The sequence below is a fragment of the Eretmochelys imbricata genome, chromosome 13 (assembly GCF_965152235.1).
Source record: "Eretmochelys imbricata isolate rEreImb1 chromosome 13, rEreImb1.hap1, whole genome shotgun sequence".
NCBI classification, from domain to species: Eukaryota; Metazoa; Chordata; order Testudines; family Cheloniidae; genus Eretmochelys; species Eretmochelys imbricata.
In genome coordinates this window covers 9920375-9946049 of record NC_135584.1, presented here as the reverse complement: position 1 = coordinate 9946049, position 25675 = coordinate 9920375, and positions in this window count along the sequence as shown.

Genomic DNA, 25675 nt, shown 5'->3' with positions numbered 1-25675 from the left:
CACAGTATTTATGAATTTACTTTCTCAATATCCCGGCACAGTCGGAAGCATGATCTCCATATAGATGAGGAACAGACAGATAAGTGCATTGAATTTACTGGAAAGAATCCCACTGACTTTACTTGGGGTCCCATGGGTTAGATTTCCAAGTGCTCTGTACCCACGAATAGCACCAGACGGGTGCTGAAGATATAGTCTTAAATGACTTGCCAACAATCATACAGTGAGTCTAGGACTGAGCTGAGAATTAAACTCAGATCTCCTGAAATGCAGTCTGGCCCATAACTGCAAAACCAGCCTCCTGTTATGACTTGGACATGAGCTGTCTGACCTAGTGGTCATAACAGGAGTCAGGAGCCAGGCTGGGTCAGATACCAGGAGACCAAACACTGAGACAGGCTAGAGGGCAAACTGAGAGTCAGGTGTCAGGAGGCAGGCAGGATTAGGTTACCAGAAGCAGGGCCAGATTTAGGAGCAGGTGACCCAGGCGACCACTGGGCTTTGGGTGCTGGTTTTGTTTCACAACTTTGATGCATGATTTGCATGCAAATTTATTATCTTATATGACAAGGATAAATCAATCATGCATGCAAATCATGCATCAAAGTTGTGAAATTGCTATAAATGCAATAAAAAATAAGGTATTCAAAAGTTGAACAAATGTGGGGGAGAGTAGGGTGACCAGACAGCAAATGTGAAAAATCAGGACAGGGGGTGGGGGGTAATAGAAGCCTATATAAGAAAAAGACCCAAAAATCGGGACAGTCCCTATAAAATTGGGACATCTGGTCACCCGAGGGGAGAGGGAGCTGGGGAAGATGCTCCTCACCTGGAGTGCTATTTGATCTAGGGTTGGCCCGACCAGAATATCAGACTCAGACAGTATAAGCCAGTAGTGCAATCGAAGCAGTCCTAAGCAGGGAAAACCCAGTTACATGGAGAACTTCTTGTGCCTGTGCTCAGTTTAAATACAACCAGGGAACCTATTAGGACCCTCAGAGTTCTGCCAATCAGATCCCAGGACTGGAGTCCTCAGTGGGACTCAGATTCTAGTTCTGCCAGCTATTATGAGGACACTGTGGTCCCTGATACCTTCAGAATTTGGAATCAAGGGGCTTTTTGAAAGAAATACTTGCAAGAACGACACCTCAGGAGGAAAAACCCTCATCCATTCCACTGACTTTTTAATTCAATTTCAGGTCAAATACAAAACCAAAGCTCTTTTTTTCTGTTGTGTTAATTAAGGATTTTTATTCATACCTTTAGGCAAAATGCTAACCTCTAAATGATATTCAAACTATAGCACAAACACAACTGAAACTTACAGCAAAATTAAAGTTTGTAAATCCTAGCTACGCTGGAGCTTTCCAACTGTAAGTCCCCCACCTCCTTGTTCTGTAATTAATGACCCAGAATGACAAGACCTTGAGATACAGGCATGTGTACGAAACTCAGAGCTCCTTGGGTAACTGTGAAGCAACACGCTTTACCATACCTACGGAAATAACACATCACTGCACATCTGTCCCACATATCAGACCACCTACCTAGCACTCCTGATGCTCCTTTTCTGAATAATCTTAAAAGGATCCCGTAGGAATTCAGTTTTTGAAGGGAAAATGCACTGGCCTTGTGTCTTTCAAGTTTCTCATCTAGTCCAATTTCTAATCTAAATTCAAATTATAGCTTTGCTTTGGGTTCCAAACTCAATGGAATAGGTTATAAATGTTCATGTGCAAGTGTAGTACAGACCCAGGGAGCAACCAATTCTTTTGTACCTGGTCCTTTAAAAAAGTTCACTTAACTGTGTTCTATGAACACATGATACAGGAAGGCCCCCTGTCAAGGTTCCTCCCCCACTCTGAACTCTAGGGTACAGATGTGGGGACCTGCATGAAAAACCTCCTAAGCTTATCTTTACCAGCTTAGGTCAAAACTTCCCCAAGGTACAAAATATTCCACCCTTTGTCCTTGGATGGGCCGCTACCACCACCAAACTAATACTGGTTACTGGGGAAGAGCTGTTTGGAAACGTCTTTCCCCCCAAAATACTTCCCAAAACCTTGCAGCCCACTTCCTGGACAAGGTTTGGTAAAAAGCCTCACCAATTTGCCTAGGTGACTATAGACCCAGACCCTTGGATCTTAAGAACAATGAACAATCCTCCCAACACTTGCACCCCCCCTTTCCTGGGAAATGTTGGATAAAAAGCCTCACCAATTTGCATAGGTGACCAAAGACCCAAACCCTTGGATCTGAGAACAATGAAAAAGCATTCAGTTTTCTTACAAGAAGACTTTTAATAAAAATAGAAGTAAATAGAAATAAAGAAATCCCCCCTGTAAAATCAGGATGGTAGATACCTCACAGGGTAATTAGATTCAAAAACATAGAGAACTCCTCTAGGCAAAACCTTAAGTTATAAAAAAGATACACAGACAGAAATAATTATTCTATTCAGCACAGTTCTTTTCTCAGCCATTTAAAGAAATCATAATCTAACGCATACCTAGCTAGATTACTTACTAAAAGTTCTAAGACTCCATTCCTGGTCTATCCCCGACAAAGACAGACTATAGACAGACACACAGACCGTTTGTTTCTCTCCCTCCTCTCAGCTTTTGAAAGTATCTTGTCTCCTCATTGGTCATTTTGGTCAGGTGCCAGCGAGGTTACCTTTAGCTTCTTAACCCTTTACAGGTGAGAGGAGCTTTCCCCTGGCCAGGAGGGATTTCAAAGGGGTTTACCCTTCCCTTTATATTTATGACACCCCCATACAAGTATTACAGGCCCCACATCACGTGGTGCACAGAAACAGGTATAAAGAGCCTGTAATTATGTGCTTTGGACAGGCACTCTCTGGGGACTGAACCCAGGGCCTTTACATCAAAAAACGTGAGCTTCTCTTGCTTGAGCTAAAAGACTAGGTCCACTAGCTTGCAGGAGATTGCAGACCCATAGACCTCGTTATGTGGGCCAGCCACTAGTGGGAAACAAAGACCTACATTCTGGCAGTTTGGGTTACAGACCCCTCCACAAACAAAACACTCAGGAAAGAAAGCAATGGTCTTGTGGTTGAGGAACTGCATTTGGAACCAGAAGACATGTTCAAATCATAGCATCTATAAAGAATTTCTTGGGCAAATCATTTTAAGCTCTCTGAGCCTCAATTTTTTGATTTGTAAAATGGAGATTTTAATAGGGATGCTGTGAAACAGAATACCTTAATATTTCAGACTTACTCAGACGCTATGGTAGCAAAGACCATAGGAAAGCCTATAACAAAGGCACATATCTAGAGCCTCATTCTCACTTTACAACGTTGAAGATCAGGACAACCACACTGAAATCCAGAATAACTGCAAATATGCCAGTGTGTAAATGTGTGCACAGATCCTATGGAAGAGTTGCAGCATGTTCCAACACGCAAGACAAACACAGCTAGAGATGAAGGCAATGGACCAATTCCACTCCTGTGGGCCAATGGTCAACAGCTTGGTGAACAGCCTTGCTGATGCAGCTCTGGATTCACTGACACCAGTTGGCACTACACAAGTGTAACTGAGACGAGAATTTGGTTTAGAGAGAAGAATCATCTGTGTGGAGGCTGTATGCAGACACCATTGCCAGGTCACAGAATATACATGCAAACACAATTGACCATGCCACTGAACTAAAGGCCTTACCCAGGAATGCCACTCTACACGGAATTGTCATGGAAAGGCTAATGGAGCAGCACCTTTGCAGTATTTCAGAGGGACTAGAATAGCTGTGGCTAATCTCATCCTCATGCTCCTATTGCTGGCCATGTTCTTTTCTGACTTGTATGACACATCTGACTGTTCTGTGCTTAAATGTAGCACCCACCAGAATTTCATTCACAGCCTTTAACTCTCATTTATAAAATAAGTGTCTGTGGGCAAAACTTTTTGCTGTTACATCATTACCCAGAGCAGTATAATCAAATCCAAGATTTGATACAATCAAATCCAATCCAATACAAATACAATCAAATCAAATCCAAGAATTAAAAAAACCATGAGCCCAGCCACAACAAATCATGAAATTAGCTTAAGAATCATGAAATTTTTTACAAAAATATTTTTCTTTGCCTTCTGGTTAGAGCTTTTAGGGTATCTTCAGGACATGGTTCCAGGATTTTCTCCACAACCTTGAGGGCTAGAAACTACCATTTTTTAAAGGAAACAGAGATTCTCACATAATCACAAGACTCCAGGAGCTGGGGCTTTAAGAAAAATATGGAATATGGTAAGAATTGGCAACAACGAATAGGGCCTACAGTCCAGCAGAGATTTGCAGATAATGGGGGGAAATGAAGAATGCAGAAGTGCAAAATAAAAATCAAACTTTCCTCTTTTATTTTGTTTTTCTCTCTCCATTGCATGGGCCAGCTGTAAAGTCAAACAGAAAGGTTATGGAAGAGCACCCAAAGGGAGAATGGAGGCAAGTGGTTCTTTTGGGGAGCTTTATGCTTACAAGTTAGAAAAGTAAGTGAAACAGCTTATTATCAGATGGAATATGTGAGAGAAGTGGGTCATTCTTATACCCAAAAGATCGCTAGCTTGCTTCCATAATTCAGGCATTTATCCTATTTTTATCATCACGGTGGATATTAATTCATTGTATCTCTATGAAAACAAATTTCCTTAAATGGCCCTCTCTTTGCTATCTCTAATTGTGAATGGATTATAATAGAAAACAGATCAAAGTACATCTTGTTGTTGATGTGACTGCAATATTAACAAAAGAATAGAAAATCCTACCCAGATTCAGGGAAGATACTGTACTAGAAACACATATGCCTTTTTTTTAAGCAAAGATACATTTCCAGAGAAGGTGGCATTATACAAGCTCCTTTTTCAAACCTGTCAATATGCCATTCAGATTTACGGGAACAACGAGAAAAGCCGGCATATTCATTCCCTATGTGCAGGTGAAGCAGAGCTCTATCCGACTACTATATTCTGAGAGGCATCTACAGTTCAGATTTTATCATCTGTCAGGGCCTGTGAAATAAGTTCTGAATAAATGAGAAAATTTTAAAAATATTAATACAGCCTTCATTGCACAAGGCTTTGATTTTACAAAACTGACTCTTGGTAACACTTCTTCCTTAGGAAACCACCACGGACCCAGACTAGTTATCTCAGCATAACCTGTCATCGGTTTTGTAAAACTAATTGCTGCTTAGACGACATTTAGAGGAAACAAGTGTGGTGCCCATCTGATACAATTCCTGCATCTCACCCATGTGAGAGTTAATTACAGTGGAACAAATTGTGAGTCACTTCCCCAAGTAAACAAGATTATTTAAAAAGGACAGTGAGATTCCTAATATCACAGATTTTTTTAAATGGCTACAATAATGGATATGCACTTTCAGATCAAATATTGAGAAGTTGTGTCGTCTAGTGTCCTGATCTAATGCCTATCAAAGCCTATGGAAAGACTTCAGTTGATTTTAGCGGGCATTGTGTCAGGCTGCAGATGAGGGATTTGGAGGTTCTATTCCCAGCTCTTTGACTCATTTGTTGTGGCACCCTGAGCAATTCACTTCAGAGATTCCAAGGTCAGAACAGACCATTTTGGTCATCGAGTCTTTAATCCCACTTGGCCCCAGTTTAACCATCTGTCAAGTGGGAGTAATAATATATGTCTCACAAAACTATTGGTGAGAGATTTAATGAGTTGATGTTTGTAAAGTACTTGGAGAACCTCTAATGAAAGATATTATAAGTGCAGAGTGCATTATTTTTTACCTGTATGACATAATAGTATCACTGTGTAATTAGAACTGATCATTCATGAATTCAACGTTTTAGCTGACCAAAGCTCTCTTGTGGGCAGCAAGACTGAACATTTTACTTAAGTCCTGGGCCTTCACTCCTCTTGTATCAGTCTGCGTTGTTGCTACTAATTTTACAGTTTCCAGTATTTAAACAATGACAAGATTCAATATTTATGGAACTTACAATGCATTACAAATGTGAATAGAATTGTAATTCAGTGGAAAAAGGGAAATTACAGAAACTGAGCCCCATTTATACAACAGTGTGTGGGAGTTGAGACTAGGGCCCATTGAATGAATCTCAGAAACTTGTATGGCCCCCATCAGCATAATATCTGAGTGCCTGTGAGATAGACCAGTGTTATTATCCCCATTTTACAGATGGGAACTGTCAAGGTTCCTTCCCCACTCTGAACACTAGGGTACAGATGTGGGGACCTGCATGAAAAACCTCCTAAGCTTATCTTTACCAGCTTAGGTCAAAACTTCCCCAAGGTACAAAATATTCCACCCTTTGTCCTTCGATTGGCCGCTACCACCACCAAACTAATGCTGGTTACTGGGGAAGAGCTGTTTGGACACGTCTTTCCCCCCAAAATACTTCCCAAAACCTTGCAGCCCACTTCCTGGACAAGGTTTGGTAAAAAGCCTCACCAATTTGCCTAGGTGACTACAGACCCAGACCCTTGGATCTTAAGAACAATGAACAATCCTCCCAACACTTGCACCCCCCCTTTCCTGGGAAATGTTGGATAAAAAGCCTCACCAATTTGCCTAGGTGACCACAGACCCAAACCCTTGGATCTGAGAACAATGAAAAAGCATTCAGTTTTCTTACAAGAAGACTTTTAATAGAAATAGAAGTAAATAGAAGTAAAGAAATCACCTCTGTAAAATCAGGATGGTAGATACCTTACAGGGTAATTAGATTCAAAACATAGAGAATCCCTCTAGGCAAAAACTTAAGTTACAAAAAAGATACACAGACAGAAATAGTTATTCTATTCAGCACAATTCTATTCTCAGCCATTTAAAGAAATCATAATCTAACGCATACCTAGCTAGATTACTTACTAAAAGTTCTAAGACTCCATTCCTGGTCTATCCCCGGCAGAAACCAGTATATAGACAGAGAGAGACCCTTTGTTTCTCTCCCTCCTCCCAGCTTTTGAAAGTATCTTGTCTCCTCATTGGTCATTTTGGTCAGGTGCCAGCGAGGTTACCTTTAGCTTCTTAACCCTTTACAGGTGAGAGGAGCTTTCCCCTGGCCAGGAGGGATTTCAAAGGGGTTTATCCTTCCCTTTATATTTATGACAGGAACTGAAGCAGAGAATTAAGTAACTTGCTTAGGCCCATACAGGAAGTCTATGGAAGATCAGATCATTCAACCCGGGTCTCCCAAGTCCTAGACTAGCCCCCTAACCACTGGATCATCTTCCTGTCTAAACCCAATGGAGCTGATTTTCCACGGTCTTACATCTTTACATCTGTGCAGTATGATTGCTACAGTATAAATGATTGCACAATACAAGGTGCTTCACAATGGGTAATCAAGCCTGGTATATGATCATTTTAGTATAGCATAAACTGTAAGTTTACACAGGCCAGAAAAATACCTTAAAAGAAATGCAGTTTTAAATATGAATCCAAACCCAAAGCCACCAACTCAGTGACCTGATGATGCACTGTGACACTTTCAGATCCCCGGCTAAATGACATTTGTCACACTCAAGTAGAAACAATTATTAATAATTTTCATTTCATTAGGAGCACTACAATGAAATGTCAACAACTTCAAAAGTGCAGCAGAAGTGTCCAAATTAATTTTGATATTCTGAAGTATAATTATTTTTGTAAGTACCAGACTGTGTAATCGCTTTTGACACTATTACTTGTGCAATCAATTATACTTAGATGTACTTATCTGTTTTTAAACATGGATTTCCTTAGGTCACCTGCTGATGTTTTTGATGTTTCCTTGGAAGAATGCTAGGAATCATTTTCCAAATGTTCAGTAACCCAATGGACTCATTTAAAAACTGTTCTACTTCTGCAACCAGCTATTTTATCTTGCTATTAATGCTATAGTGTCTTTTATATGGTATTAGAAAAAGAAGCTAAAGATACATTCTTCTAGTCATTGTTTTCCTTGCAAATCCATGGTCGTGCATCAAGTGGCAACATTATCACCATTTCATGCATGTGCTTACACATCTCCTGGGGCTCATTCTGCTTTTCAAAAGCAAAAGTCAATACCACTGTGGAATTAATTGTAATCCCTTGAGCTAAGCAGTCAAGACAGATTTGGCCACAGCCTAGCCAGATGAACTGTAGATAAATCATCCAGAGAGAGACATAGCTCCCACAGGCTTGTCTAGCTACTGCTAAGCCAGTCCTCATGTGCAAATGTTTGTGATAGCCCATGGGCCTATAATGTTTGAAATCAGAAAAGCCATAGGAAGACACCTCTCCAATGGCTTTCCTTAATAGCCATACATCCAGCTCTTGGCTTAGATCCCATGTATAGTCAGCTAACAGGAAAGCCACATCTGCTTTGGTGTCTCCAATGAAGTGTCATCCATGATCATGTTCAGACTTGAAATCTCCAAAAAGAGATCAACCAGTTTAAGGTACAAAGAAAAGGAGTACTTGTGGCACCTTAGAGACTAACCAATTTATTTGAGCATAAGCTTTCGTGAGCTACAGCTCACTTCATCGGATGCATACTGTGGAAAGTGTAGAAGATCTTTTTATACACACAAAGCATGTGTGTATAATGTCACGGCTAACCTGGTGGCTGAACTTTGTGACTTTGTCCTTACCCATAACTATTTTACATTTGGGGACAATGTATACCTTCAAATCAGCGGCACTGCTATGGGTAACCGCATGGCCCCACAGTATGCCAACATTTTTATGGCTGACTTAGAACAACACTTCCTCAGCTCTCGTCCCCTAATGCCCCTACTCTACTTGCGCTATATTGATGACATCTTCATCATCTGGGCCCATGGAAAAGAAGCCCTTGAGGAATTCCACCATGATTTCAACAACTTCCATCCCACCATCAACCTCAGCCTGGTCCAGTCCACACAAGAGATCCACTTCCTGGACACTACAGTGCTAATAAATGATGGTCACATAAACACCACCCTATACCGGAAACCTACTGACCGCTGTTCCTACCTACATGCCTCCAGTTTTCACCCTGCCCACACCACACCATCCATTGTCTACAGCCAAGCTCTGCCATACAACCTCACTTGCTCCAACCCCTCAGACAGAGACAAACACCTACAAGATCTCTATCAAGCATTCTTACAACTACAATACCCACCTGCGGAAGTGAAGAAACAGATTGATAGAGCCAGAAGAGTTCCCAGAAGTCACCTACTACATGACAGGCCTAACAAAGAAAATAACAGAACGCCACTAGCCGTCACCTTCAGCCCCCAACTAAAACCCCTCCAACGCATTATTAAGGATCTACAACCTATCCTGAAGGATGACCCAACACTCTCACAAATCTTGGGAGACAGGCCAGTCCTTGCTTACAGACAGCCTCCCAACCTGAAGCGAATACTCCCCAGCAACCACATACCACACAACAGAACCACTAACCCAGGAACCTATCCTTGCAACAAAGCCCGTTGCCAACTGTGCCCACATATCTATTCAGGGGACACCATCACAGGGCCTAATAACATCAGCCACACTATCAGAGGCTCATTCACCTGCACATCCACCAATGTGATAGATGCCATGATGTGCCAGCAATGCCCCTCTGCCATGTGCATTGGTCAAACTGGACAGTCTCTACATAAAAGAATAAATGGACACAAATCAGATGTCAAGAATTATAACATTCATAAACCAGTCGGAGAACACTTCAATCTCTCTGGTCATGCGATTACAGACATGAAAGTTGCGATATTACAACAGAAAAACTTCAAATCCAGATTCCAGCGAGAGACTGCTGAATTGGAATTCATCTGCAAATTGGATACAATTAACTTAGGCTTGAATAGAGACTGGGAGTGGCTAAGTCATTATGCAAGGTAACCTATTTCCCCTTGTTTTTTCCTACCTCCCCCTCCTCAGACGTTCTTGTTAAACCCTGGATTTGTGCTGGAAATGGCCCACCTTGATTATCATACACATTGTAAAGAGAGTGATCACTTTAGATAAGCTATTACCAACAGGAGAGTGGGTTTGTGTGTGTGTGTGTGGGCGGGGGGGGGGGGGGCGGGGGAGAGAAAACCTGGATTTGTGCTGGAAATGGCCCAACTTGATTATCATACACATTGTAAGGAGAGTGATCACTTTAGAGAAGCTATTACCAACAGGAGAGTGGGTTTGTGTGTGTGTGTGTGTGTGTGTGGGCGGGGGGGGGCGGGGGGGGGCGGGGGAGAGAAAACCTGGATTTGTGCTGGAAATGGCCCAACTTGATTATCATACACATTGTAAGGAGAGTGATCACTTTAGAGAAGCTATTACCAGCAGGAGAGTGGGGTGGGAGGAGGTATTTTTTCATGCTTTGTGTGTATAAAAAGATCTTCTACACTTTCCACAGTATGCACCCGATGAAGTGAGCTGTAGCTCACGAAAGCTTATGCTCAAATAAATTGGTTAGTCTCTAAGGTGCCACAAGTACTCCTTTTCTTTTTGCGAATACAGACTAACACGGCTGTTACTTTGAAACCAGTTTAAAGTACATCACATTCTCATCCTCTGGTGTCCTCAGTGACCTATGCAAATGACTGGTGGAGCATGTTCTAATTATACCCAATGCTTTGGATGGTACTTGGTGTTGAAGACACTGTGGCCCAGATCCTCAGAGATATTTAGACTCCTAACTTCCATTGGTTTCAGTGACTTCCATTGTCCCTGTGGTCGCACCACCTGAAATGATCCCCAGGCCAGTATGCATATCATCAAGCAACTTGGTCTTTGTGCATACATCAGCTGTGATGGTGGATTCAGAACTACAGTGTTTTCCTTTAGTTCTCCTAACCATAGCAGAAGATCACAGTTCACTTTCCTGAGCCTGTCAGATTGTCACTATCTATCATCTTCACCTGGCTTAATATCTGTGCAGTAGCTGGATTTGTCAACAACATCTGCACCTGCACATAAGCAGGTATTTAATTTTGTGTAATTTGCGACAGTATGATTCACCAAAGCACACACAATCCTCCTGTCTCTTTGTCCCATGGTATAGCCAAAAGGACTGTTTTGCAGCAAAGCAAGTACATGAAGTCCACAGAGTACTTCATAGTCAAAAAAGATCTTTTCAGTACTGTATGTCAATTATACTGTATCTTTGACCTGAAGTTTCTTTCTTTGGCATGCTTCATCTTACTACCTCATTTCATTTATTGATATTCATCTGTCTGCTTCCTGGAATCTTTGCAGCAAGCCCCACGTACAAATCAGGTTGTTAGAGGTGTACGGTGCATACTCAGAGTTGGACTGTCTTTCAATTCCGCAGGTGCTAAAATGCAGCAGAGATTTTGTGAGCACAGCTTGTATTTGCCCTTCTATAATATACTGCACAGTATGCAAGAAAACCCTTGAAGTGAAAAATTGGCTCAGGTAATGATAAAAAAAGAATTATGAATTTAAATGCTGGAATGGTTAAAACTACTGGACAAAAACAGCCACATACATGCTGTCTTCACACTGTTTACTAGGCTTACTCATTTAGTTTTCAGAAAGGTAGAGGGATGCATAGAGATTGTGGCTCTGAATCTTTAGCCAAAGTCCAAACTGAGGTTTTACTTGAAAGGGGTTTGATTATCTTAAACCATTCATCTATCCTTTGTACCTATAAATGGTCCAGTAGTTCATTCTTGGAAAAGAGACTGAGGGCAGAGGCCCTGGTTCTGCCTCTACTCCAGATGCATTGGGCCACTTCACTGGTGGAAGGTGGCCCTAAACTGATCACCAAAATATCTCCAGTTCAGGCTTGAGCTCTGAGATCAGGGAAGCACAAATGGCACCTTTGCCTCTCTTCTGCACCAAATGGTCCTCTGACAGAGCAGAAGATCCACCCTGTGTTCTCCAGTCAGTGCATATGGATTGCATGGAGGTAACTGTATATATACCCTTAGTCATCTAGCTATACCTTCAACCTTGATTAAGCACAACTGAATTTTATGAATTATTAGTAGCAGAAAACACACACTGCAGTCTATGGGCCACAACCTGCTCATCACCTCATCTAAGAAATCTCACTGACATTGGTTGTGTGAATGAAGCAAGCAGGATTAGATTCCATTGTAGCATGTAATGAATGATAACAAAGGTGGACGGATTCTGCCTCAATGACTGCCACCGAGTCCCACTGATTTATTATCTCTGTGGGATTGCATGGGTATAAATGAGGGCAGAATTTATGACTGAATAGCTGGGAGACCACAGAGACCTGTGCAGATATGTGTCTCATACTGGCCAACTAAAAAAATTCTAAACTATCAGGGATGCACATTATCCTGGTACCATCTCCTAGTTCAGAAACTAGACAACAAACAGTTAACAATATATCAACCAGAGCTGTGTGGGCCTTTAGTCTCAAATCGCAAAAACTATGTGCAACTCATCTGCTTTCAGGCTTCATTTCAAGCTTGAAACTTAGCCCAGCTTCATTGACTAGTTGGCTGAGGTTAATAGACCTAGGCTGAATTCTGAGTGAATCCTCATCTACCTTGGGGTTGCCAGTTGGGATTTACACTTTTGTTTGAAAACATATTAAACTTGGTGGTTTTGGCAGAGTTTCACTTAACATTTTTGGATGCATCCTAATGCAGAGCGTGTGAATGCAGACAAAAAAAAAAATCACACTCCCCCCACACTGTTGAAAATATTCACTGAATCCCCTATACCGCGCACATGACTGTGTTTTAAACACACAAGAGTAGCATTAACTATAACGCTCCTTTCGGTCAGAGCTGGATTAAGGCACAGGCACTATAGGTCCATACCTAGGGCCCCAACTCCTGGAGTCATGTAATTAGTTACATAAAGAATGGGGAGTTGTTTAGTACTTCTATTGACCTCACAACTCTGCTAATTACAGGGATGCTCCATTGTTTAGGCTTTTTTGTGGTTTGCCAAGTATGTAATTACTTGGTTAGGGGTTTCTTTTTATTATTATCGTAACCCTTTTCTAAAGGAAATTATGCAAAATTTATTAATTCTAAAATTGAACACATTTATCTGCTGGTATTTACGTTCAAGCTTCAGCTGTCACTTAACAGTCTCCCACCGCCTGTCTCTTGCACCTGTTCATCAGTGATTTTTAAAAATGTGTTTGTACTAATTTGCCATTATCCAGCAGTAAGTCAAACACTAAAACAGTCACAAAAAGGCACATCCCAGATTTAAAAGAAACTCACAAGTGCCAATGACCAGCTCCATAAGGAGGTGAAAGCAAGACCTGGAAAAAGCAAGTGGAGCTTTTTTTGTGACTCACAAATATTTGGAAAAATAAGGAAATTCACAAGAGAACCAAGGTAAGTTACGTAGTTATTGCGATACCCACACTGTGACTTGCTTCTGAAACTTGGCGAATGCTAGCAGCCCACATCAGGAACTTAACAGATACCATCAGAAATGTGTGCGGAGAATATGTGGTGTCTGCTGGTGGGATAAAGTAACGAATTCTGACATGTTACAAAGGACTTTCCAACAGGCTGTAGAGACAAGGGGGATTGAGAAAGAAGATTGAAGTGGTTTGGGCCTGTTGTACAGATGTAACCCCCCCCCCACCCCAATATTCCTAGACAAGCCCTTGACTGGATACCATTTGGTGGAAGATGGAAGAAAGGGGGATAACAGATGACATATAAGGAAACCATTAAGAAAGATGTTGTCATGGAAAGAGACTACAAGGGAGTGACATACTCCAGCCCTTTAAGAAGCTTCCCATGATAAAGGAAAATGTACCCAGAGTAGAGCCGTTCAATACTAATCATGGAGAAACACATGACTGATTTTTCTATTTGCTAGAAATTTGTAATTATACCATTTAGGCTGACCAACCAGATAAAACATCCTTCTAGGAAGAGACAGAGTTTTGGGAAATGCACATCTCTGAGCATTCCACTTTGCAGCATTCCTTGATTAAACATGGCTCTGAGATATTTTGTTCTGGTTATATCAATTAACACTCCCAGTCAGACTTGCTACTGCAATCCTCACTACTGTAACATTGTCTGTGCCAACCCTCATTTGCTAGATTTTCACTCAATGCACAACTGCTTCTTAGACATATTCTTTCTGCTGTTAAGCTAGCATACCATTAACCATGACATACTTGTGTTCTCACTGTAAAACCTTCAACTGTTTTTCATAATGTAGATCATTTTTTCCTCATTATGGGTGGTCATCAAACAAGGAACACTTGGACAAACAGCTTCATTACTTGGATGTTCATGGGAAACTATGCCAATCCATCAGACTTCTACATACATGGCTATACCAATAACTTGCTTGGAGTACTATTCTGTAGCTAACTGGAGTCTAAGAGTTACCACACTATTCTGTACAGGTTCTAATATACACTCATCACTGCAGTACTGAGTGTCTTCCAGCAGTGCATTAAGCAGTGTGACTAATATGTGTTAGCTGTTTGTTCTCTCATCCTCTCTGAATAGAAGTGTGTGCAGTGGAGTATTTTGTTTTGGAATTTGTATACACACACACGCACACACACACACACACAGAGCTATTTTTATGTTGCAGAAGGTTAAATCAAAGGAATGCATCTTGCACTTAGAGTGGAAGGTGGGGAGGTTTGTGATGGTCCTTAGTTCCTCAGGTAGTTCACATCAGAGTCTCAAACTGGCTCCCACACAAGCTCTGACTCCTTCACAGATAAGCATTACCCTTACAGTAGAAAGTTCCATTGCACCAGATGAGGTGCGTCCATTCTACTGCGCATCTTTCTCTCTGACATACTCTAGTTTCCATAGTTTAACATACAAGTACCAGAAAAACAGTTGGCCTCTGTCAAGGTTCCTCCCCCACTCTGAACTCTAGGGTACAGATGTGGGGACCTGCATGAAAACCTCCTAAGCTTACTTTTACCAGCTTAGGTTAAAACTTCCCCAAGGTACAAATTAATTTTATCCTTTGTCCTTGGAATATCCACTGCCACCACCAAACTCTAACTGGGTTTACTGGGAAACGTAGTTTGGACACGTCCTTCCCCCTAAAATCCTCCCAACCCTTGCACCCCACTTCCTGGGAAAGGTTTGGTAAAAATCCTCACCAATTTGCCTAGGTGACCACAGACCCAAACCCTTGGATCTGAGAACAATGAAAAAGCATTCAGTTTTCTTACAAGAAGACTTTTAATAGAAATAGAAGTAAAGAAATCACCTCTGTAAAATCAGGATGGTAGATACCTTACAGGGTAATTAGATTCAAAACATAGAGAATCCCTCTAGGCAAAACCTTAAGTTACAAAAAAGATACACAGACAGAAATAGTCATTCTATTCAGCACAATTCTTTTCTCAGCCATTTAAAGAAATCATAATCTAACGCATACCTAGCTAGATTACTTACTAAAAGTTCTAAGACTCCATTCCTGTTCTGTCCCCGGCCAAAGCATCACACAGACAGACACAGACCCTTTGTTTCTCTCCCTCCTCCCAGCTTTTAAAAGTATCTTGTCTCCTCATTGGTCATTTTGGTCAGGTGCCAGCGAGGTTACCTTTAGCTTCTTAACCCTTTACAGGTGAGAGGATTTTTCCCCTGGCCAGGAGGGATTTTAAAGGGGTTTACCCTTCCCTTTATATTTATGACAGCCTCTCTTTAATTTTACCATTTTCGTTTGCTTTTAACACAGCTTGGCAGGGTGATAATCTCTCCTGTGAATGTGTACTCTCCTCAATCCTGTGTAATTCTCTGCTCATCTTCGCCCTATAATTTTGACCATATTGAAAACAAGTATTAAGCTTTCATTTCTTTTCTTTTGGATCAGTTCCGAAACATCATCATAGCAATAAAAGATCTCATGCAATGAACTTGGGGCTCAAAGATTTGGGAATAAGGGATTCAAACAGCCCTCGGTTGAAACATATATTTATGGCCATATAACTTATCAGGTCCTAGATACAAGTCACATAATGCACAGTGTCCTCGTGTGCCTGTTTTCTAATACCAAATTTATGAAACAGAATATTTAGTAGTTATAGCAGCAGGAATAATTGACTGTTGACAATATGCCTGCTGCTCTACTGAACATAAAGTCACTGTACCTACCCTATGGAGTTTCTTATCTGAAAAAGTAAGTGACAGTTTAAAATAAAGTATCCCAAGAGGGTACAATCCTGGTTCCACTTCAAGCCAGTCAGAAATTTAACTTTCAGTCTTTGACCAAACATTGCTCTGCATCTTGCATTATTAGATTATCATTCCAATGTCTGACGCTGAGATGCTTCCTTAGTTTCTCCAGAAAGCCTGAACGACACAGAAAACAGTTCCTTCTGTCTCCGGGCTCATGTACTTCAAAGAAATGAACAGTGAACCCAAGCATAAAAGCAATTTTTGAAATATATAACAAAAACATTGATTTGCATTCAGTTGAGAATGGAATGTTTATAGGATTTAAAAAGCTACACTTAAAAATAATGTATGTTAAAGCATGTTGGGGCCAAATATGAACTGTAAAACAAAAATATTTAGAGATAAGAGTCAAAATGCATTGAAGTGCCTTTCTTCTCCAGTCTAGGCTTTTCAGCTTCTTTATATATTAAAAGCCAAATATCATCATGATGTCCTTTTTCAAACCCCAGTGAGGGGTAGGGCTGACTTCTTGCTGTTTCTTGGCTTAGGGAAGTACTTAGACTGCCAACCACCGCAAGTCTAGAAAGTCTAATATTGGGGGTGGCATATTTTCTCAGCACAATTCTTTTCTCAGCCATTTAAAGAAATCATAATCTAACACGTACCTAGCTAGATTACTTACTAAAAGTTCTAAGACTCCATTCCTGGTCTATCCCCGGCAAAGGCAGCATAAAGACAGACAAACAGACCCTTTGTTTCTCTCCCTCCTACCAGCTTTTGAAGGTATCTTGTCTCCTCATTGGTCATTTTCGTCAGGTGCCAGTGAGGTTACCTTTAGCTTCTTAACCCTTTACAGGTGAGAGGAGTTTTCCTCTGGCCAGGAGGGATTTTAAAGGGGTTTACCCTTCCCTTTATATTTATGACAGTTTGGTTCCCAGTTCTGTTACAGATTTTGTGAGTGACCTTCCCATTGAAGTCAGTGGCATTGCTCCCAGGCTTAAGTCTCAATACCTCATCTTTAAAATCCAGATAATAATGTTTCCTTTCTCCCATCCTTTATCTCTCTTGTCCATTTATATTGTAAATTCTCTGGATCTGGAATTAACTCTTGCTATATCTTTGTACAATGCTGTCATAAATATATAGGGAAGGGTAAACCCCTTTGAAATCCCTCCTGGCCAGGGGAAAGCTCCTTTCACCTGTAAAGGGTTAAGAAGCTAAAGGTAACCTCGCTGGCACCTGACCAAAATGACCAATGAGGAGACAAGATACTTTCAAAAGCTGGGAGGAGGGAGAGAAACAAAGGGTCTGTGTGTCTGTCTATATGTCTATCCTGGGGATAGACCAGGAATGGAGTCTTAGAACTTTTAGTAAGTAATCTAGCTAGGTACGTGTTAGATTATGATTTCTTTAAATGGCTGAGAAAAGAACTGTGCTGAATAGAATAATTATTTCTGTCTGTGTATCTTTTTTGTAACTTAAGGTTTTGCCTAGAGGGGTTCTCTATGTTTTGAATCTAATTACCCTGTAAGGTATCTACCATCCTGATTTTACAGGGGGGATTTCTTTATTTCTATTTACTTCTATTTTTATTAAAAGTCTTCTTGTAAGAAAACTGAATGCTTTTTCATTGTTCTCAGATCCAAGGGTTTGGGTCTGTGGTCACCTAGGCAAATTGGTGAGGCTTTTTATCCAACATTTCCCAGGAAAGGGGGGGTGCAAGTGTTGGGAGGATTGTTCATTGTTCTTAAGATCCAAGGGTCTGGGTCTGTAGTCACCTAGGCAAATTGGTGAGGCTTTTTACCAAACTTTGTCCAGGAAGTGGGGTGCAAGGTTTTGGGAAGTATTTTGGGGGGAAAGACGTGTCCAAACAGCTCTTCCCCAGTAACCAGTATTAGTTTGGTGGTGGTAGCGGCCAATCGAAGGACAAAGGGTGGAATATTTTGTACCTTGGGGAAGTTTTGACCTAAGCTGGTAAAGATAAGCTTAGGAGGTTTTTCATGCAGTTCCCCACATCTGTACCCTAGAGTTCAGAGTGGGGGAGGAACCTTGACAAATGCCTACAATTGGGCCCTCTTCTTGTGATATGCACTAAATACTGACCTATTTCACTGTTGAAGACTAGTACAAGCTATAAATCAAGGAATAAGAACAGAGTAGTGTGCACCGCTGTGGGATTATATTATTTTTTTTGAGTGCAAATAAATACACATCCACACCAAATGGTATGGCTGCACCAGGGTAGAAGCCAATTTGAAGCTGCTTTCGCTAAGTGTCATCAAAACACACGCCCCACTGTGCATTAAAGGATTTGAAAACCTGGTGCACAACGTGTTTTATCCCAAGTTTTGAGCCCTGAATTCATTCCCTCAGATTCCAGTGCCAACATGGTTTACTTAAAGGCCGGTGGCTACAGACAGGCACACACAGAGTGCTTCACGTAAAGGTGATGCTTGCATATCAATGCCTTTCTGTGTCAGAACCTTGCTACTGAAAGCACTTTAGAGTTGGCACATAAGATTTCGTAACACCTTGTCTATTCCAGACTGGCCAGAAAAAAATTGATCCAGCTCCAGGAAGAGAACTTGCCAAAACATCAGCTTGAGCAAGAGGCGCCAACTGGCTCAAACAGTGTACCATATGCTTGAGAGACTGCTGGACTAACCTATCTGTGTATGCCTACGCTCACCAGCCTAAGATCAGGAAGGCAAGTACTGTTCTCTTTTCTCTATAGTGGACTGCGGTTGCCAGTTTAGTTAACATCCTCTATTCAGCTCAGCTGGTTACTCAGGAATATAGCAGTGATCATTTGAGTCCGAGTTTAAACGGCTGCTCACTGTGTGTGGTATTAACATTTGTTAATGAGAAGAGTAGTGCCAAACATATTTGAAACTAATGCAACTACCGCTATGGTCACACCAAGGTACCATGCGCTTTCCAGAGGACAATAACAGTGTTTTAATGGGAAAGATGTGTGCTTTGAATATGGTTTAGTTCTGTCTCAAAGACAGGCTCAATACTATGCCTCCATACCATGGGCTGACAGACCACAGGAAGGATGTACTTACAAGCCAAATACTGCAAGTTCCATGTCATCATTTCTCTTGTATCCTCCCATATCTCTCAGCCCAGATACACCTTAGGAAAATGAGTGAAGACTTTTAAAAACTAGAAATGACTGACTTATACAACTAGAACCAGCAGCCAAGACCATTAGAACCATTAGAACTACCATTTCTAGTGACTGCACATAAAGAGTGGTTTGTTGGGTGCAGCAAGGGGCTGGAAGTAAGAACTCATCTGCTGCATTTGTGGCTCTGTCACTATCTTGTGTTGTGACACCCTATGTCCCTCAACCTGTCTACGATTCATAGATACTAAGGTCAGAAGGGACCATTATGATCATCTAGTCCGACCTCCTGCACAATGCAGGCCACAGAATCTCACCCACCCACTCCTGAGAAAACCTCTCACCTATGTCTGAGCTATTGAAGTCCTCAAATCCTTAGGACTTAAAGACTTAAAGACTTCAAGGAGCAGAGAATCCTCCAGCAAGTGGCCCGTGCCCCATGCTACAGAGGAAGGCGAAAAACCTCCAGGGTCTCTTCCAATTTGCCCTTGAGGAAAATTCCTTCCCGACCCCAAATATGGCGATCAGCTAAATCCTGAGCATATGGGAAAGATTCACCAGCCAGATACTCCAGAAAATTCTTTCCTGGGTAACTCAAATCCCACCCCATCTAACATCCCATCACAGGCCATTGGGCCTATTTACCATGAATATTTAAAGATCAATTAATTACCAAAATCATGTTATCCCATCATACCACCTCCTCCATAAACTTATTGAGTTTAATCTTAAAGCCAGATAGATCTTTTGCCCCCACTGCTTCCCTTGGAAGGCTATTCCAAAACTTCACTCCTCTGATGGTTAGAAACCTTCGTCTAATTTCAAGTCTAAACTTCCCAATGACCAGTTTATATCCATTTGTTCTTGTGTCCACATTGGTACTGAGCTTAAATAATTCCTCTCCCTCTCTGGTATTTATCCCTCTGATATATTTATAGAGAGCAATCATATCTCCCCTCAACCTTCTTTTCTAACTGTTGAAGTGAGAACTGATTGGCAGACAGCCCTACAAAGACAGGCATTGAATGACTGCAACAATTATAAAATGATTGTCAATATTTTCATCAAAAGAATTAAACAGAGGTTACAAAACGGCCAGCTCTATGCATAGCTTGGAAAGAGAACTGATATTTTAAGTTCATCAGTAGGTGTGGTTCTGATGATCTCAGCGCTACAGTCACAAGTCTCAGTATATATTCATGTCTCTGTATGTTTATTTAAAGTACCATATTTTTCTTGGGGCAACCATCACACCATGATCAGGCCCCATGTGATGCTTTCCCATATGATGCTTTATTCAAACCCAACAATAGAGCCTCATCCAGCACTAAGAAGAGGCATGCGTAGATTATCATTCTGGGGCAAAAGGGTGAAATTCTATGGCCTGTGTTATACAGGAGGTCAGACTAGACGATCTAATGGTCCCTTGTGGCCTTAAAAAACTATGATTCTAGAAAATTACTGCTGTAGAAGATATAGTTGGCCCTATCTTCATTCCCCCAGACTAGAGCAGGACTATGGTAGTGAATAGGAAAATTCTACCTACGTCTATGTCATTGTAAGAACATTTTCAAAATTAAAAGGCAGATACGCATTTATACAAAGACCATTTTACATTGGTACCTGGCTCTGGCCGCTGTCGTAAAACAGGATACTGGGCTGGTCAGACCAATGGCCGTTCTTATGTTCTTATTGCTTTGGCAGCATAGGCTGTAGTGTAAACAAGAATCTGACCCAAAGAGTTTACAGGTGAAACCCTAGCTCTATTGAAGCCAATAGGAATTTTGTCATTGGCTTCACTGAGGTTAGCATTTCGTCCTACAGAGAAGATAATTAACTATAGTGTGTGTCGGGGGTTAGGGGTTGTGTGTCTTAGAATTATCTGTAGTCAGCTCTAACAAAGATTACTCTTTTCTAGTTGACTTGTACACCAATCAGGAATGGCACAGTAACTTCACTGAGGCTGTTGGCATTCTTGCAAATGGGAAATCACTGAGTTGAATTACTACCAAATACATTATCCTTAGAGGGTTTGATCCCACAGTGTGCTGAGTGCCTTGAAATCAGTGGAAACAAACATGCTCAGCACTTTCAATGGGATACTGAGCTCCTCTGTGGGTTTGGTCTTAAAATTAATCTAGAGAAAATGGTTTGATGGCTCCATAGTAGTAATGGAGATATCTATTTGAAGAACTATAATTAAAGTCCTGGATGCTGCCTCTTGCTTTATAGATAAATGTCTTTATGACAAGAGGGCATCTAATATAATAGGTGTAAACTCCCAGTGAGGAAAGAGTTTGCTTTTGGCATGTAATTCTATGACCCATGCTGGCTAATCACATTTGGCCAGCTCCCAATAGCCTTACTCATTCTGAGTACTAACTTTATGAGAAGTCCAAAGGAAATCAATGATGCTGTTCATTGAGTAAGATATTTCTCAATGTGAGTAAGGGTATCAGCATCTGGCCCACTTATAGTTTTCTAGGAAGTCTCTTCCATCCCTTCTGCTGCCTTTTACAGCTTTCTTAAATACCCCATAGATTAATAATATATTGACTTACTGTATCTTCAGCAAACTATTTTATGTTGCATCTAAGAGAAACCACTGAGACATATTTTTGGTTTTGCACCTTCTGCTTCCAAATGAAAACATTGGCTTCAAAGCCAGGCCTATAAACAGCCTCCAGCATAAACAATACAAATGTATTGACATTTCCTCTGATTAGTAAAATAACTATTAATATTTAAGAGGTAAAACAAGGAAAGTGTCTTCTTTAAACCCTGGCACAAAGAATGTCTGAAAACACACCAAAGGAATTTGGTGTCATGCTCAACTCATCAAGCTACAGAATGGGTTGACACTTATTGCTAAATGTTAAAAACAAACAATGCTTTAGCCACTCAAAGCAACATGTGAATTTAGCACAGCAGTAGGCAACGTATTGCTTGCATTGAGATTTATTTATATATTTATGGGCTGAATAAGCCAAAATCCAGGGCAACATTAACCTAGAGAGATAAAAGAAGCAGCATACATAACTTTTCCTTACAGTACTTCTATTTTCCTTATAAATTTGACTCTACTGTGTATTTCATTATGGCCCATATGTATAAACTACTATCTCTTGCAAACTGTGGATAATTAACTAGTTCTGTGTGTGCCTGGTTGCCTAATTTGCATGTGTATTCACGGTAACCACATGAACAATTTAGGCTGAAAATGGCTGTAGGGCCGATGCATTCCCACTACTACTATTTGGAGATGTATAATTCTGCTTTGTAGAGGATTTCAATATTTCAAAAATTGGTTTATTCCAATTGAAACAAAAAAACACAAACCCACTTTTAAATTCTCTGTGAAAGAGATAGGAGCCAGAGCTTTGGTAGGCTTCCTTGGAAGTAGTAATCCTGGAAGTCTTAGTGTCCTCACCCTGAGGCAGTCTGGCAGATAGGTTGCTGAGGAGACAGGTGGGTGAGCTGGAAGAAGACAGGCAGGTTTGCCAAGTAGATTGGGCAACAAAAAGGGTTATTTTGTCATTGGCTTAGGTATGCTTTCTATTGCAAGGCACATAATGCTCAATGGCCCACCAGGGATATAAGTGTCTCCCACCTCCTGCTGGAAGAAGTTTCTTTCAAGGCAGGCTACCTTTGAGTGACCTGCCTTTAACTACAAGGCCCAGAGAATATAGTTTTCTGCATATATACATAACTCCTTACATGTTTTTCATACGTACATCTCACAATGATTATGATGAACAGTGTGACTCAAGCTTTCAGTAGAGACCTTAATGACCCCTTCTGGTGAACCCAGGGGATCCCTCTGCTCTCGGCCAGAGGTTCTTGTGTCACAGGCAGTACACACTGTGAATAAGACGGATGACATCCATCTATTTTTGGGTTCTATACGCCTGTCCATCACTGCATTCTCTAAGAACTTTCCATGTAAAAATTGCTTTCAATAGCAGCATTCCTACTGGACTTCATGGAGTCTCTGGCTATTATTTCTTTTGGGTTAAATAATGTGATCCTTAACTTTTAATTAGAGAAGACCAAGCCAGTTAGAATAAAATACAAACCATCCCAATACCTTTCCTCTGATTTAACTAGCCGCTTCTTATAAACAAATACAAAACTTTTTTGTTGTTTGGAAATGTCTAGATAATATTTGCATTCAGTGTTGAGCACCTTTGCACTTATGGGTTGATGGATGTATCCAGAATCAGATGCACCATGAAATTGCAAAAGCAACTGGTCTCATGTTATTTCCACTTAGGGACTGAAGCAAAAAGTGCCATTCATCTTATCCAGGATACCATTCTCATGACATTTCCAACCTCATTTTTCCACCTCATGGGGTCTGGATAAATCTGACAAGCCTAACTATGAACCTTTTGAGGTTGACTTACCACTCTACAAAAATGAATTTGAATTTTTATTTCACAAGTAAAGCAACTAAAAGATTTTCTGAAAGGAAAATGCCCTCCCAAAGGTTAATAGCTTCAGTCGAACAACAGAATATTTAAACAGTTCAGTTCTATGATCTTCTCTATTAAGCGCTGTCAGAAGATGCAGAACATATGTTTCTCTTATGCTAAATGTAGTATTTGCTCTTTCCTGATGATTAATAGTGGCAAAATATAAAATGAAGAGAGGCACATATAAATTTCTAATTTCAAATCAACCTGGGAGGATATCTTGGGCTTGGCAAATCTCATTTTAATATCCATTTGTTAAAACAGCACACTCTGAGAGCTGTAATCTAGTTCCTTAATTTTTGACATTGGGACTGAAATGTTTATAGTGTAACATATCATGCTGCTTATCAAACTCAAACTGCTCTAATATATTCCTAACTCTGGAGATTTCTGTTCTTTAGTTAGCTGGATTTCCAAAAGTGGATGATAAGGGCTGAATTCTTAAGGCCTAGCACCTTGGGATTTTGTGTTTAATTTGCCTCTTTTAGGAGGATCTTGAATTTTGGAAAGTTTAACACTTTGAACTTCACTTTAAAGAGAGAGAGCAGGAACAAAAGCATGTTGCAACCCATTATTTAGGGCCTTATTTTTGGCAGGATTTCCACCAGGTATTTTTTACCTACATGTCAACTCACTTTCGCAGCCTGTCACTTACACATGGTTATCACCAGCCAATACTGGTGTTATTGATGAAAAAGTCTTCCTCACAATTGTAGGGCAGGTAGTGATGGCTAATAATCTGTCTGTAAATGTCTCTCACATCAGAGTATTGAGCTGAGTATTGTACCTGAAAGTCATTTGTGTTCTCCTCAGCAGGGAGTGGTACCTGTCCCTTGTGGATAAATGCTGTGAACATCTCACCAGCTCATCTGATTCATTACCTCAGGATTTGTTCACTCTACAAGGAAAAGGCCTCAGCTAGAGCTACGCAAATAGGGTGACCAGATGTCCCGATTTTATAGGGATAGTCCCGATTTTGGGGGCTTTTTCTTATATAGGTACCTATTACCTCCCACCCCCATCCCGATTTTTCACACTTGCCCTCTGGTCACCCTATATGCAAATAACTGATTCTTTGCATTGCTGACCACACCAGAAAGTAAAACCAAACCACCCCTCCCTTCAACATTTTGCATTGAACAAAATATTTTGTTTGTCCTGGAATAGAAGGTTTTGTTATGACTGATTTTTTTTAGGGCTTAAAAAAGAGAAAGTGATGTAAAAGTAGAAACAAAGTCATTTCAAATCAAAAAGTTCCATTGAAGAAAATCTCACACATTTTTTTAACTGAAACAATGTGGTGAATTTTATCTGAATTTGCTAGATGGTTCGGTTGATCCAAAGCTGCATTTTGATATGAAAAAAAGTTTTGACCAAAAATTTTACTCAGTGGTATCATCATTTGTGATCATAATTTAAAAATAAGTATTGAGGGAGTTTTAATTTTGCTATTGAGAGAAGCTTCTTTCCCCAGAGCTTCCATAAATTACCACCAGAGCAAGTTACCAGCAGTTAACTGGCTCTATCTATTTTACCAGCATACAATTTTTGTAGGGTAGGGTATATAGTAGGTGGACCTATGCTTTCTTTATAAAATACTTATTGCTTGTGCCTACCTTTGTATGTATATTTTCCTTATGCAGTAACCTTAACAGTTGCCTGCAGATGGTTGTGCTACTTATGAGCTTTCACTGAAGTATATCTCAATTTCTGACATCAAAACACAGTCCAATGATGTAGTAATTATCGGTGTGTAAACATTGGACTATGTGACCTGTCTATCTACAAACAACCAGGCCACACTGAAGGAGCCATCCAAACCTTGAAAGTGTTATTCAATATCTGGGAAAAAACTGTGGTTATGTGGCCACTGTGACATGTCATAAAATGCCCCCCATAAAATATGTTAAATTGCTTGACTCTTTGTTTCCACCCAGAATATGAAATATAAAAGGCATGATGAGCA